The sequence below is a fragment of the Falco naumanni genome, chromosome 6 (assembly GCF_017639655.2).
Source record: "Falco naumanni isolate bFalNau1 chromosome 6, bFalNau1.pat, whole genome shotgun sequence".
In the NCBI taxonomy this organism is placed as follows: Eukaryota; Metazoa; Chordata; class Aves; order Falconiformes; family Falconidae; genus Falco; species Falco naumanni.
The window spans coordinates 68,423,363-68,436,889 of NC_054059.1; positions in this window are offsets into that span (position 1 = coordinate 68,423,363).

The window sequence follows — 13,527 nt, forward strand, 5'->3', positions numbered from 1 at the left end:
AAGGAGGGGAAAAAGTTTTTGTGAGTGGCCTCTGAAAGATTAGTCCCTATGTTATAAATGGTATTCTGCTGTTCTGTTGTACACAATATTAAAGAAGGTATTAATCCTGAAACACTGGGTATTAAGGGTGTCAAGACAGTATTGTTCTTTCCTCTGTTCTTATCTAGTAAATCTGGGTCTACTAAATGTCAAATCCTATTGACTCTAGCAGGCATTTATATGTGAATATCCAAATCACTGGAACAATCTCCTTTTTCCTTGCCTGTCAAAGATACTTGGATAGTGGAAGTATATAATCTGAAACCGTTTTCATAGCACTTTTATGTCATACTCTAATATCTTGCAAAAAAGCCATGTTCACCTCTGACTCAGCTTCCCCATTCTCAGTGTTTGTCATACTGTATCAGCTATTCTAATTATGCTATTGCCTCTGCCTATAAACATTGGCTCATGTGTCCCCAAACCATCATGATTTCCACGCTACTCCTACCATTCTTTGGTTATACATATTTGGTGGCTTTAAACAAAATATCAGCCTCTTCTTTCCCCACTTCCTCTTCAAAAAAAGCAGAAAAGAATGTAATGAAAACCTTACAATACAATTGCTACCTTGGATAGAATAGGATCTGTCTGATATGTTAATATGCCCTGTATTTCCAAGGTTATTTTCAAATCTAGCCCATTCTTGCTTATTTTAAGAATATTCTACGTGCCAGTCATCTTTTACATGTCACGGTTCTGCCAATTTGTCAGACTTGCTTTATCTGCAGGTTGTCTCATGTCAGCCTACAAAATAACATGTATAGAATACTACTTTATATATAGTAATGCAGTAATGCATTTTAAAACTATACTGCCTGTACAATAAAATAATGGTATGTAGCCAAGATAGCTTTCAACTGGTACTGAAAACAGAAAATGCCATTTATTATTATATTTCTGTTGAAGATGTGATGTGTGCATATAAGTCCCATTCTGTTTCGTACAGCTCTTGACCGAAAGTCAGTTCTTATCTTTTATAAGTGAATAATAGGAATTCTAATCAGGCAGAGTGTATTGCAGCACTGTAAATAATAGCCTGAGAATCCTTCCAGTTCTTGCCTAATCCCCACAACAAGAGGGACCATAGAGGTTCCTGGGGACTTGATCACAGGCATGTCTTTTTGCAGGGAGCTTCAAATCATTGTAAGAATATCAGACTTCTGTTGGCTGGCTTGCAGACATAATGTGACCGAGGGTTGCGACTACATTGAAGATTTCAATGTAAAACACTGCAAGAATTAGTCAAAATGAGAAAAGCAGTCTCAATTTCTGTAAATGTAGAAAAAATACAGTCAAAATTTGTGCTTATAGCACAAATGTTGCACTTCTCTTTGCATTCCTAGTGCAGGGAAGAATAAGATTGTGTATTTGGAAAACACAGTGTTACTGCACATGCATGGTGTTTAGCTAATTGTAGATGCCTTTTGAGGTGGTGTAATTTCCCAAATCAATATCTGATTATATATTTTTACTTATGCTAATGACAAGTTCAGGAGAGCTGGCAGATGATTTCAGTAAAAAGTGAAGTGGAAGAGTGAGAACAAAATATGATTCTTTGCCAGTGGGTAGCTTACTTTCAATCCCAGCTGGAGAGAACAGTGAAATAATACAATTCCAAATGCCCTTTTTCTGGGTTTTCTATTTCTTTTTGCTGTCTATCCTTAGCTGGATGTCTGGTAATGCAAATTTAGCTATTATTTCCTATACTTGCATCATTAAAAATAAAATGTTCAGTGATTAAAAACATTTGAAGCAGGCAGTAGATGAGGGTGAAAAGTAATTGGACCAGGGTATTGATTAATGCAGACTTTTATATTGCTATGGAAAATAGCATTTGTTTTCATCACCCACAAACAAAAGCTTTCAGCTTATTTCCTCTCTCTCTATTTTTCTTACTGATTGTGTATCTTAGATGTTTTATTGTTTGTTAAAAAACACAGGTTTTTTTCATTTATTTGATGTGAGTATTCATGAGGCAAAGAATGTGTTAATGTAATTGATATTTTCTTTTAGATAAAGATGGTTTCACAACTATCAATTCTCTGTAAGGAATATAATAGCCATTGTAGCTTGTTGCTCATGATAATTCTGAGAAAAAAGTATTAAGGGTATTGAGTTTTTATAAGAAAATATGCCACAGTATAGTGTGGTTATGCTTTAGGGTATTTATTTATAAGGTTTCCAATTTATATACTTTGTTTTGCATACATTCCTTATCAAATCCTATGGATTCTGGAATGCACAGATAAAGCTGCAGCTGCTCTTGGGAAGAAAATCTAGGCAATGGCTTAGCAATCAAACCTATAGTTAGCCATATATATCTTTTTAAAACTGGTGGTGATTTCTGAGAACCTCGGGCTTTGTCAAAGGTAATATGAATTACTTTGGCTTAGTTTTCCTTTTTATTCATAAGCATAATATTTATACACAGTTTTATCACTTAACCATTTTCAATTATTAAGTGTTCAAAACCTAGATAAGATTAAAGTGAAACCTGACATTCAGTAAACAATATCTCAGATTATTTTTTGCTGCACACTAGTGAAGATTCATGTGCTTATAGTTATGGCAGATGAGGATCTGCTATGGGCAAAACAGAAGCTTTTTTTTTGAAAACAAAAACAATAGTATATAAATATTATTAAAACTGGCAACAGAATAAATTGGTGTTAATTTCCATGAATGTATCACATAGTCCTTATAGAAGACCAAATGACTAGTCATTTTTTTGGTAGAGAGACACTCTTTGTTTGTTTCTTGTGCAATCACATAAGCATTGTTACAATAGCAATAACATCTGCAGACAATGGCTGCAGAATTTGCTAGATAACGAGCTCATCAGTAAACCTTCTGCAAGTGACATGAAGGTCTGCTTTAGCGGAGTTGCATGCAGTGATTCTGAACTTGGCCAGAACCAACACTTGTAAAGAACTGGATTTGCTAACTAGCAAGCTAGAGGGCCAGGACACGTATGTGAGTGATAGTGTCTTGTCATCTACAGTGTCAAATCTGTAGTCTAGTCTCGCAATGATGCCAGGCCATACGCAGGTGTTAGCATGGGCCAAGGACCACCTCCTGTGAACAAACTGAGCGGGGCTACACAGCGTTAGAGCTAGGGAAGTTCAGTTTTATAGAGACAAGCTATACTCTGCCAGCTGTCTGCTGTGGTGGAGAATGGTCCCATGGCTGCTTTATATACTAGCGTAGATGTAACTTTAGAGTCCAACCTCTAATAATTATTGTAAAATCATGTCATCTGGCAGATTTTGAGAGAAAAAAGTATCTGTCATTTGGCAGAGGGAATAAAGCAAAATTCTAAATAGAGGAACCACCCAAAGGGCTTACCCTGCTTTTTGGATTTTTACTGTCTGCAGTGGGCTAACCTCTATGTGCAAATTTCAGAAGTGTGATGAACAAGAAACATACACCAAAAAACTGCTGTGCTGGCTTGCTCTGGTAGTTAAGTTCTCAATAGTAACCTGATCTTCAAATTAATGCTTTTAGTTAGAAGAAAGAAGAGGCACCTAAGGAAAGTACACAAAAACCCTAATTTTTCAAGCTCTTTGAACATGTGAAGTAAGAAGACACTGGCTGCTTCGTGCTTATCTACACTGGATTTTGCCAGAAGACAAGAACTTATCCTGTCCCTCCCTGAAGTTTTCACTGAGAAACCCGAATGCAAACCACCTTAAAGCCCCAAAGTTTTGTATCCACACCAAGCTAATACACATGGTTATTCAGAAGGGCTTTAATAGCACAGAATCAGTATGACACTAGCTATAGTTATGCAGTTTCCACCTTAAAGCTGGCTCTGATTCAACTGTGCTGGTGTACAGGCAATTATCTCTTGCATCTGTTTGCGAAATATAGCTTGCTGACGTATCTATATAATAGCATTTACAATAGTAGTTGAAAGCAAAGCTTTGAATAGTTAAGGACATCATCCATCTTAGGCTGTCTACAAATAAAACCATTATTCTTACCGACTAAAAAGTACAAACTCCATCACAAGAATATAAATGAAATGGATTTTTAATGAGTGAAGAAGGTCGTTGTGCTTTAATCCTGGCTGGCAACCAAGCCCCACACAGCTGCTCACTCACTCCCCCGAAAGCTGGATGGGGGAGAGGATCAGTAGAGTAAAAGTGAGAAAACTCGTGGGTTGGGATACAGTTCAATAGGTAAAGCAAAAGCTGCGCACACAAGCAAAGCAAAACAAGGAATTCATTCACTGCTTCCCATGGGCAGGCAGGTGCTCAGCCATCTCCTGGAAAGCCAGGCTCTGTCATACGTAACTTTTACTTGGGAAGGTAAACACCAATGTGTTTATATAATGCCAAAAGCCCATCCCCTTCCTTCTTCTTCCCCCAGCTTCTATATGCTCAGCATAATGTCAATATGGTGTGGAATATCCCTGTGGCTAATTCGAGTCAGCTGTCCTGGCTGTGTCCCCTCCCAGTTCCCTGTGCCCCTCCAGCCCTCTCGCTGGCAGGACCCAAGAAATTGATAAGTTCTTGGCTTGGTATAAACATCACCAGCAACAACCAAACCTGTCAGTGTGCTGCCAACATTGTTCTTACACCAGAACAGCACAGCACTGCCCCAGCTACAAAGAAGAAAACTACCTCTATCCCAGCTGAAACTAGGACAAGGGTTTATCAATGCAAGTTGAACTCCACAACTATTTGTTCCTAGGTCTTTTAAGAGATGAGTTTATGAATTTGTTGATTTTTTTTCTTCAATATAATTTTGGGGAAGTAATCGATACTCCATCACTTTGAAGAATCATTCTTTCTGGAAGGTTTTGCTTTTGGTTTAAATCAGTAACAATGAATCCTCCTACTAAATGCAAAAGTGTTGGCATTTCCAGACTAAGTAGCAAATCTCAGGAATCTTAGTCAGACCCAGCTCAAAACATGATGGCTATAAGACTGCACCTGTATGTGAAAAACCTTTAAAACTGCCTGTTTTTTTTTTTTTCCTTTTTTTCTTTTTCTTTTTTTTTTTTTTTTTTTTTTTTGCCTGTGGGTTTAGGAAGTGAGTCCATTTTCCTTGCCTTGCCTTGTTTAGCCTTGACTTTCAGGCAGAGTTGGGAAATAAATCAGTAGGGCAAAACCTTTTGTTTTAGTTTTTTTTTTAAAATTACAATAAATCAATACTTTCTGTTTGTTAATATGTATATATATAAAAGAAAGAATAAAGCAGGGAAAATAATGAAAATAGTTAATTAAAACACTTCCTAACTTGAAGAAACTCTGCTTTCTGCTATTTCTATTCTAATATTCCTGATTAAAATACAAGAATTATCTGGGTAAAATTTGGGAAGTCCCCAAAGTACTGTGCTTAAACTGTGGATTCTAGCATGATCACTAATGGAGACACCATCGAGGTTTCTGTTATAATTTATCTTAAAGGATAAATTTATCTTAAAGGATAAATTTCAGTCTTCAGATTACCTAAATGGTTCAATAAGTCTAGGCACTTTCACGTACTTTCACGTTTTCACATCACTAACGTCTGACACTGTGTGTCTCATGACAGTGTTTTTATTTTTTCTCTCTTTTAGGACTTTATGACTACATGGCATAGCTTAAAACATATATTTTACTTCTGCAGAACTCTATCTGTGCTGGCCATATACCTCTATACCCTGCTCCCTTTTATATACTTTCTGAAGATTACTCTCCTGTAATTAAAAATAAATTTTCTGCCTGCATGCTCTTTTAGGTTTTAATTATAAGTATGCACCTTTTGCACACTTATGTTCTTACTAGAAACTTCAGTAAATGTTCCAATTTGGTGAAGAAAACTAATAGAAAATGTATTGTGAGTGTTTTTACCACAATGCAAGATTTCAGGGGTTTTCAAAAAGCCCATTAATTTTCCAGTCTCTACAGCAAACAAACAAACAAGTAAGAACAAGCAACTGTAAACTTTTGGTTCAATAATGTTGCATACTAACCACTAAGATCTTCAGCTTATTGAATAACTTTATGGAATAGATAACATCTCTTGTCTTCAGCAGAGCTGTAGAAATATATTGTCTCTCATTACAATTCCACTGCAACTTTCCCTCAGCTGAACACACACCAGAGATTTTCAGGCTTTTGGACTGGATTGTTTGTGTTGTTAGATGGAGCTCAAAAACATTGGCCTGTGTTTGTTTGACAGATTATCACTTACAGTGCAACGGAAGAAGACATCTTTCTTTCAGCATCATCTGCCCACGGTTCTTCACTTCCATTACATTCTGCTGCATGCTGATTGTCACCATAGTGTTGCCTAAACCAAGCAATGAACTGTAGGGATGATCAGGAAAAAAAAAAGCGTCACGCTCTCTCTACACACATACCTCTGTTTTATTGCCAAAATGTTGTAAATCACCAAGTGCCTGATGACATTACGTCAGGGACAGCAGTCAATGAAGAGAAAGCCCGAACCCAGGATACCTCTGCTGGCTTTGCCTGCTCAGCTGGTTCTTCCCTGTTCACAATATGCAGCAAATCTTGAACTTCAAGTGTAGCATCAGGTAATTCTTCCCCCTCTCACCTCCCCCTGCTCCGCTCCCCCCCCCCCCCCAGCCCCGCCTCCAAGTATATATGCTCAGTTACAGAATAGTTAATGCTATGATTAACAATGTTATGATTCACATCACATTTTTTATTTGTCCCGTTCATCCTGAAGGATCCCAAAATACTTTCCATATCTCTGATTACACAAAGACTACAGAAACGTTTCTTAATCCTGCAAGGGGTGGGGTGGGGGAATGACTGCTTTAACAGCATAGCACATCTCATTGTTATTAATGATGATAATAATTCCTATCTCTTGGTTCCACCCTTTTAATGAGACTCTCAGAACACAATTTATAATCAGGTATTGGAAGTTTTCACAGACAGCAGTTTCTCGATACAGACAAGCTTATAACTTACATCTACAGGAAAGTGGAGGCACACACATTAATGTTACCCAAGTCAACAAATGCAGTTATAATTTGAGATCTGAGGAGCTTTCAAGAGTTCAGATATTCTCACCTCAATGTCCTATTTTAGCTGTTAAGACATATTTCTGAACTAAATGTCAAGATAAGCTGTGAAAGAATCTAAGGAAGAAAATCCAATTCCACCCTATTTGGATAATTATTTTTTTCTAGAATGAAAAATCTCTGCTTTGGTTCTCAGACATGAATACTAAGGAGAAAAATAAGGAACTGAGGCACGATATGAGATTTCCAGAAGTCCTGGAAAGATAACAGTTAATTTTCAGGCTTACAGAGAAGAGAATTGCTATGTTTGCAGTAAAACAGTTTATTCATTAGGACAAATTTGATGCATGTGGCACACACCAGGGTCCTCACAGGATGAAAACATCAACCCAGAAATAATGAGAAGTTTAGTTGCCTGAGATGTGGGCTTGGGAGCAGTTAGCTGACACTCTCAGTGTGGAGGTAGAAATATCCATATGCTATATAACAGCCAATATCAGACTATTTGCTGATGACATAAAATGTCTTAGTTTTAGCTTCTGTGTAGCCTGAAAAAATTCATATCTACCCGCTCCACCACACCCCACCCCCCCCAATCTTTAACCCTTAGGCTACAGACTGCTTTTGATGTCCCAGGAAAGACTTCACAGTGGAAGACACATTTCATACCCTGCCCGCTCCCTGTCAGACCACCATAAAGGCAAAATATATGAGTCATGGGACGGGTAAGACAGTGACTTGGGGAGCCTGGTGTTACAGGCTGAGTGAATGACAAAAAAGAAATCCTGGGATCTGTCACTGGTCATTCTCTTTGTGTGTGCTTTCCTGTCCAGCAGCTTTCTTTCCCCTAGTTAATTACTCTGCCTCCTTCCAGTTCACCTTGCAATCTTGTAATTCTTGTATTCTTGTCTTCATAGTAGCTGAGTTTCTACCAGCCAGGTGGGGAGAAGAGACTCTTTTCTCCAGGCAGGAGATGTAACATCACAGATGTCAGCTCTTATACTTGTTTCAGTTTGCATGTTGCACATCTACTACTTATTGTTTTGTCTCCTGCTCTAGGTTCCTTGGATTGGCTGTCACCATACTGGGATATCAAAATCTGTCTCTGCCAGCAGAAATCTTATAACTTAGGGGAGCATGTTTCCATATGTTATAAAATCATCCAGATCCATTTGTCTCTCCCTCCAGCTGAATATTTAAACTGTTTCTCTTCCTCCTTCTCTTCTTCCTTCCACCTTTTTTTTTTTTATAACCTTTGCTGATCATGTAGTTTCAAATGCAAAACAAGCATTCTCTGTGAGAGCTGGATTTAGCAAACAGAAATAGATGCATCCAGCAACCAGCTATCTTCTCTTCTGCCATACATCATAATCATTCCAAAGAAGATATTAATCTCACAAGACTTTAGTTATAAAATTGCTTTAGTTGCTTCTGCAGATAGACTTCTTTTCACTCCGCTGCAGTCTTTGTACATCCCCATTCATTTATGTGTCAATTCTGAAGACAAAAACTCCTGAAAGATCACTCATGTAATTAATATAATTATATTATTGAAGAATCAGCCTGTCCCTCTCCTCTCAGAGTTCTGTGATTTTAAAACAAACATTGTGAATATTTTCATGTAACTTGTTTTTAATATTTATCCTAATTTTAGAAGCTACAGATCTTTTTATGTGGATTGTGTCATATTTTATTATAAGTACAAGACACAAAGAGCCTATTACTCTGACAGCAGTAAAGTTATTCTTAATTCTTTAGTATCCTTTCCATTCTGCAGGCTGGAACCAAACACAGAATGTGAGCCTTTCTGAAACAGGCATAAAATAAAAAGCTTGTTAAATAGGTCAACTTATTTAATATTCATTAATGCTTTATTGTTCATGGCTTTGTAGCTTAATTATATTTATCTATAGAAATTTCCCATTGCAAGGTAATTTGACTACAGCATAGTTACTACAAAAGAAGTATGTTTAAATATTTACACAGCTAACATACAAAGTTATATGAGAAAAACCTGCAGACAGTTTTTATGTAACTGACCATAAAAGAAAAATAGCAAAGTCCTTACCTTCTGTTCCCTTCTTGTTAAGAAAAAATAAAGTCACCATAAACTGTACATTAATCAATGAGATTGATCTGTATGGCCAAAGAAACAGATATGTGAATGGTGGATGAACGTAGCAATTGTTAGTGCATTCATCTGGTTGTGCTGAGGATCTGAGGGATTTTCAGGGAGGTCATATTCTGTGAAGATTGCCATGAAGACACCTAGCCACCTATCTTTGTGAGACACTGTTGATTACCAAAGAACCCTACAACATGAAAAATTCTTCACTATTAGTACCTGATCTCAGGACACATAAGAGAAATGGAAATTTGAAAAATAAATTTTGGGTTGAGTAGAAAAGCCTTATAGTTCCTCACCTGTAAAGTAGGTTTCTATCAAGCACAAACAGGCAACTATATTTTAGACAGCATGAAAAGGATCAAGGCATCATGTGGGAATAAGGTAACCTTTTCTTTTTATTGTTTAAATGAAATGATAATTAATTCATTATATTTCACAAATATGTTAACAATTTTTTAACAACTGCCCGGATCCTTTTTGAAATTATATGTTTAAATCAGCTGGGTATAAAAACCTATTACAACTAGATGTCATTCTCTTAGTAAAAGGTCACAGGTCATCCCCAGGGTACTGCCTGCCCTTATAAATGCATTAGTATCTATAAGTTATATTGCTACCCTGATACTCTGCCATGAATTTGCTTATGAATATTTAGTAGGTACAGCACAACCTTACTGTGAAGGGAGAAAAGTAAGAGATAATATGAAGATAAATCAAAGGTGTATCAGGCTTAAAACAGCTATATGCATTTCTCTTCTCAGTCATTAAGAAATTCCTTTAATTGCATAGTGAGACGTTTTTCAGATCTGCTGGGTAGATTAATGTGTATCAGAGTGCAGCCAGCAGTTACCACTGTTGCACCGCAAATATACTTGGTTTTCAAGAATGTAAAACTATGTGGGCTTGATCATCACTTAAATCCTACCTTCTTTACATGACTCTGTAAGATGAGAAGTGGAATGCAGATTTGGTTGATGCTTTGCCTATCCTGCTTCTGGCACCTGAGCTGAAATGCTGCCTGACTGCTCAGGACTAACTAGGACAAGATACTTCCAAGTCAAAAGTACTTCCATTAAAACCACAGAAAAAAGTCAGCTCTGATGTGTAGGAAGAGCACTAAAAGGCATGTGTCCTGATGCTGCTTAGCACTTTCATTAAAGCATTTTTTTATTGAGACTAGAACAGTCGACAGCTCTGAGTACACTTTCTTCTGTACCTGAGGTCTATAGCAAACCCCCTGTCCCTGCACCTGTTAATAGAAATGTGTTTTGTTACTTATATAACAACCATTTTCTTCTTTTGTGAAAAAAAAAAAAATACTTTGGGCAAAGTAAAAACATGCACTCAACTTTTTTCTAAAGTCACCATTAGGACACACTGATGTTCTATGCAAGCTATAATGTTAGAAGTTAGTGTTTTCTGTGTGTGACAGCTGCAAAAGCAGTCCACTGTAGGGGAGAGAGACTGAAGTCTTTATTTGCACAGAGTCATTTAGAGATAGGTAAAGAAGAAACAGGTTCATGGGGTAGAGGAAGGAAAGAGTGAGGAGAAGATGTTTACCATAAGAAATGTAGAAGGTGCTTGAGGAGGTTACGAATGAGCAGTATTTGTCCATATTGCAGACCCACATGTTTGCCTATGCAGTTGCTGTGGTGTGCTGTCATAAAACATGCATGTACACTGCCTCATTGATTGTCCTTTCTTAAGAGAAGTGGGTTTACTGTCTGTGTTGTTTTGAATTACGTAGGGAAAAGATGAGCCAGTGCCTAGATCCAGCCTAGATGATGATGGTTTTTGGTCTCGTTCATAGTCTGAACACCATGATAAAGCACACAGGTCTGTATGCAGGTATCTTAGTGAGCCTTGGGAGTTTGCCATCTTGAGGTTAAGCATTTAAACTATGGGAGTTTTTATACTGAGAACCTCCAAGAGCTTATAGCTACACTGAGGAGCCAGTGATGGTCTGTATTGTTCTGGCCAGGAATATAAACCCCCTATGTGTGGCATAGATTATGATGCAGATTGGTGTGTACTTGTCATTGATATTCCTAACTGGCAGTGGTCCAGCCCAAGACTGAAGAATTATGTGTGTTGCAGACAGCCTCAGCCTCTGTGAAGTGACCTGCTAACCCTAGGGGCCTGTATTATACCACTGTAGCAGTTCTTTCTGTGCACATACAGACTCCTAGGAAAAACATTTTAATAGAGATATAGACAGCCTTTCAGCTCCACCCAGAGTGCTGTTCAGATGACGTGTATGTAGACTCTGCCAATGCCTCTGATACCTTCTATTTGCAGACAGAGTATACAATTAGTGATTAATCACTTTTCACATTAGTGTTTTGATCAGCCAACACTGTAGTTTTCAGTCTGTAAATGACAGTTCATTTGTAGGAAGGATGGTGTGGCCTCAGAAGCGATGCCAATCTCATAAATAGCAGAATGAGAAAGTTGTGTGCTGTTGTTGAAGACACAAGACAGTTACTGGTACAGAGAACTGGAAGTTGTCTTCCTTAAATTAAATTTCTATGTTTGTATAATTCTATGAGAGAAAACTGAAGAAAGTCAGCATTCTTCTCTGAAAGATGGTTATGCACACAACTTTTGTGACCCAGGGCAAAGGCCTACAGCATGGCTATACCTGGCTCACACAGTTTGCCTTGAGGAAAACCAACCCTAACTCAAGCACATCTACGAAGAGCAATACAGATATAACATAGCAGTATAAACTGGTTTCAGCTTTAGCTTTGTGCAGTTGTGTTGCCTGTTGTTAAAATGGACTTATCTTTTGAGGGTGTGATTAATCTGCTATAGGTGTGTTGTAACCTGCTGCAGATGACCCTGCTTGAGCATGAAGGTTGGATCAGATGCTCTCCGGAGCTCCCTTCCAACCTCAGCCATTCTATGATTGTGTGATTAACATACACCAAAATCAAGTCATTACTCTGTACAGAATGAACTATCTATGACCCTAGAACAAAAATGTAGCAAACAGGAGTACGGAGAGGGGATGGTAGTAGAGGATGTGATAATTGATACCCAAGGCACAGAGACCTTAGACAAATTCACTAGTGGCCAGCAACTACTAGTGCTTAAAAGCATGGAACCTTGGGAACTGGGTAAAGTTAATTTATGCAAAACCAAGGAGAGCAAAGCATGGAAGACTGGATGCACTGCTGCGTCAGGATAACTGTAAAGGAATGTGCCAACCTATGGGGTGATTCTTGCAATGTGGGTTATAAAACCTACAATTATTTTAATTCAGAACAGTGTGGGTACTGACTGCTGAAACTGGTTGCTAAGTCTGTGTATGCTAACGTTGCTGTTATTACCTGTGTACATGTTATGTCACTTGTGCTGCTTTGCATAAGTTTTTAGGAAAAGATATGGCACTAAATGTACATGCATAAATGTGTGTGTGTATATGTGTTATTCTTTTGATTATTTGGGGAGTAAAAAAAGAATTAGTAATTTATGAAAGGCATTCTATGTATTGTATTTTTGTATTTCCTTTCCTCCTTCCTCTCTATTTCTGCCCAACCAATTGATTTGGCAACAATAATCAGTAAATACATAAAAGATGCAAGGAAAACAAACAAACAAAAGAAACAAAAGAAGTAAAGCTGCTAAATGAAATTTCTCTGAGAGATTTGGCAGAAACGAAGATATTTTTACTTTTGTTCTTGTGGAAGAAAAGTTTTCTTTTATACTGCTTTCCAAGCCCTCCAGTTTGGGTTGAGCCTATGGAAATAGCCCTAACTGACAGATGTTCCTATTGAAGTTGTAAGAAATCCTTAAAAAAATTTACTAAAACAGCAGCAGCACCATTCTATGTCCTTTGATGTATTTGTTAAACACCCCCATAGAATTTTAAATCAAATACAGCCTCAACCACCAAACCAGTAAGTTGTGAAAGAAACTTCCATTCTTTTCCAGAACCAGAAGCAATTATGCACAGCTGAAAGCATTTCAGAAAGCATAATGAGGGCATGATATTAACCAGTCAATTGGACTAATCCTAACGACCGTCAGTACTCGAAGCAAAAGAGGCCTTATAGTTACAGTTATTACACTGCTGTGGTTACAAGGTTACTTAGAAACCTGAACTCAATCTATCAGCATATCAGACACTGAAATGGTGAATCATCAAACTGGAAGACTTAATATACCATTTAGAAACAATGTGATGAGGAAGGGGCGTATGTGAAAAATCAGAGGGTATAGGATCTTGTTGACATAATTCTTCTCCATATTCTGAACCAATCATTCATCTGAATGAGGTATGGGAAGTTCCCCTGATATTTCCTCTTTCTGGAAGTTTTATTCAGCCTGTAACTTCCAAGAGACACTTCTTGCATTGTAAGTTCTCATT